Below are 3,643 nucleotides of genomic sequence, written 5' to 3'. Positions count from 1 at the left end.
TTTAGAGCCTGAAATGAAAAGAATTGTTGAATCCATTTGAAAGGCAAGTGATTACCAGGCAGAGAGAGAGAAAGAAGAAGGAAACCAGTATTTCTGGAGAATCTACATGCAAGGCCTTTTGCATGTGTTAGCTACTTCATCAGTCTCCACACGCCCTCGGCTTACTTAGGTATTCATTTCACTTAACATCTGAGGAAACAGACCCAGAGAGGGTACGTTTCATGCTCATGATCACTCAGTCAGTATCTGTGGTGCTGAAAGGTGAGCACATGTCTGCCCGTCTCATTTTCCTTTTGCTCCTCTGCTCCAATCCAGCTCTCCAAGCAGAGAGAATGTCTGACTGGAAAGATCTGGCACCTCAGGTACGTCTTCTCACCTCTGTGGACCATCTAAACAATTGTTTATGCGAATTTCTTGTATTTTGTAAAAGTAAAGTTAAGAGAATACCTTGCATTAATTAATGGCATTGTCTATGGTAGAAGTTCACATGACCCAACATCGTCTTTCTAAACAAAACAAACTAAGGTAAGCCTCAAGTTCGGAACCTAGGAAATAAATGCTTTATGTTTCTCTGAGACCATATGCAATTTGAATCCCCAAAGTGACTATTCTGATTGCCTCCTTATATGCAGAGAGAAAGCTTTGCTGACTGCAGGCCGCTCTACACAGGCAAGCTGCCCACCTGGCCCCCTGTTCTACTGGGCCCAGTTTCTTTCCCAGGGCGATCCAATTAGAAATGAGATTATAATTGTAAGTGCTCCTCCCTCTGGGGATTTCTTTGCCCAGGCCATTACAGTAATGAGTCACATGGCTTCCCTCAGTGATGGTCAGTGGTTAAAAACACATTCAGTAGATCTTTACAGAAATTGCTGTAAGCTTCTGTAAACACCAGTGAAAGAACCATTTAAAAGTCTTTTCTGCCATTTTTGGTAGCACTAGGATTAAATATGATACAAGCATTCTAATTCCTTCTACTTATATAGGAAATAGAGATCCAATTATGGTTTTTGTATTTGGTGTCTCTAAATGTAAGAATCTGAAAAAAGTGAAGCTTTGTGTTTCTGTTTATTATCAACATCAGACGAATGAATAATGCTAATTAAGCATGACACTATGATAAATAATTAAGAACTGTGTAATCAAATGCTATAAAAGCAAGTATTATCTTAACAGGTACATGTATTTTTGTGAGTATGTGAATGAAAGAAGTGTAAGACGTTTTCAGTAACTAAGTATTGTTTTTATTTCCCTGGGGTATTAGTGCTGATGTTGAATGTCGTCATGTCCACTATGACTCATTTTTGTTCTTAAACCCTCAGAACAACAAACTAGAATCTTGACCTATCAGGTATCGTCTTCATGATCTCTGATATTCTGAGGCCCATTGTTAAATGTTAATCCATTTTGTTGAGGGTCTTGTAACTTTATATTGTTGTTGTTGTTGTGTGCCACTGGGTCGCTTGTGACCCGTAACGATCTTATGTACAGCAGCTCCGAAGCCTTCCCTATCCTGAGCCAGTCTGATTAATTTTAACACACCAACTCCTATTTCCCAAGTTAAATTATATTATTTATAAATAGCATAAAATATGTTAATTATGAAAAAGAATGTATTCTACCATTTAAAAGTCTCTGGATGTTATTTGATGAGTTTGTGGATACTTTTATTCCTTCCAAAACTACATCCACAAATTTATTATACTTTAAAAATATTTATTTTTCCCCCTATAAAAACCTCAGAAAAGGCTTTGAGAGGAAACTTCAAGCCAAGTAAAGCTGTCTTAAAGAATTCTGCCCACTCTAAATGTCCTAGATTACTCTTGTAAACCAAGACCTAGCTTCAAATGAAACAAAACAAATGGTCTCTAAATAAATGGGTGGTTCAAAATCTGTTTACTTAGCCACAGACGAATAAGCCATGACTTCCAGAATTTATGGTTTAGAAGAGGCAGGCCCTGATGAGATGGATTGTCACAGTAACTGGGGTAATGGGAGCAGGTGAGATTGGCTCAGGATAGGGCAGGGCTCAGAGCTATTGTTCATAGGATCTTTATGTGTCATAGTTGACTAAACAGCAGATAACAATGACACAACTTCCAACTTAGAACTCAGCAAAGGATAGATCAAGGAATGACCTAAACAGGTATTCCACAGTGGTGGGATTTTAGTTTTCCACAGAGGTGGGATTTTAGCTTTCCACAGAGGTGGGATTTTAGGTTTGGATTCATTTTACTTAATCTTTGCATGACCTAAATTCAAACGAGAAGATTTAAAAAACCGTATTTTCAATTTTATTTATAAAATTAAGAACTTGCCTGAGTAACTTCACCTGAACTTCAGCTAATAAAGCTTAAATGGGGAAAAAATATATACAAGCTGTTAAAACAACATATCCCTGACTTCACTGTTGTTATGTGCCCTAAACCCTGCTCTATCCTAGGCCAATCTCATTGACTCTGACACACCTATCCCCATTATCCAAGTCACTGAATCAATCCATCTCATTGAGGGTCTTTCTTTCTTGTGCTGTCTCTCCACCCTTCCAAGCATGATGTCCCTCTTCAAGGACTGATCCTGCCTTGTAACATGTCCAAAGTATGTCAGACGAATCTTCAGAATCCTTGCCTCCAACGATAAGCCTGGCCCCACCCTCTCCAGGATGAACCTGTTTGTTCTCCTGGCAGTCCATGGTATATTCAATACTCTTCTCCAGCTCCACAGCTCAAAGGCATCAATTCTTCTTCTATTATCCATAGTCGCTGTCCAATTTTCTGATTTGCAAGTACTTGCAAAGACTATGACCTGGATCAGGCACATCTTAGTCTCCAGACTGACATCATTGCTCTTTAGTACTTTGAAGAGGTCGCTGACAGCAGACTTTCCAAACGTAATTCATCTTTTTTATTTCCTAACTGCTGGTTCCAAAAGTGTTCATTGTGGAGCCAATCAAACTGAAGCTATTAATAATCTCAGTCTCTTCACCATCTATCATGATACTGCCCATCAGCCCAGTGGTGAGAATCTTTGTTTTCTTGATGTTGAGCTTCAATCCATATTGAAGGCTGCAATCTTTGACCTTCTACAGCAAGTGCTTCAGGTCCTCCTCAGTTTCAGCAAGTAAAGTGGGGACAATGTTAGTTATACATTATTTCCATATTCCTACTAGAATAGGCAGGGAGCGCTGGTGGCCTAGTAGTAAGAAGCTGTGCTGCAATCCTGAAGGCACACAGTTCCACCAGCTGCTCTATGGCAGAAAGATTGGCAATCTCCTCTTGAATGTGATTAACTGCAACTGAAATCCCACCAGAGGGTCAGCTATGGGTCGATTCCGACTCAACCATACAGAATAACAACAATAATAGACAATATTTGTGTATGATGATTTATAAACAGGTCATAATAACAGTCTGAAAGTCATAATAACAGTCTGAATTGCTCCATGTGATAGAATCATATTGAGAGCCTACTGTTGGAGCAACCTCAGAAGCTTATCAGAGTTAAAGAAAGATTGATGTAGAATCAGCCCTTCAAATTTAATGACTGTCAGCTACGAAATTTTACATGACAAAAATGCTGATTCACTAAAATCAAGTATGTACTATGCTGGGATGGATTTTATAAGATAAACATTATTTACATGTTA

This window comes from Elephantulus edwardii, unplaced genomic scaffold (assembly GCF_000299155.1).
Source record: "Elephantulus edwardii isolate Elephantulus edwardi_28Jun2011 unplaced genomic scaffold, EleEdw1.0 scaffold00158, whole genome shotgun sequence".
Lineage (NCBI taxonomy): Eukaryota > Metazoa > Chordata > Mammalia > Macroscelidea > Macroscelididae > Elephantulus > Elephantulus edwardii.
The sequence above is the reverse complement of the archived record's forward strand: the minus strand, read 5'-3'. Positions refer to the sequence as shown.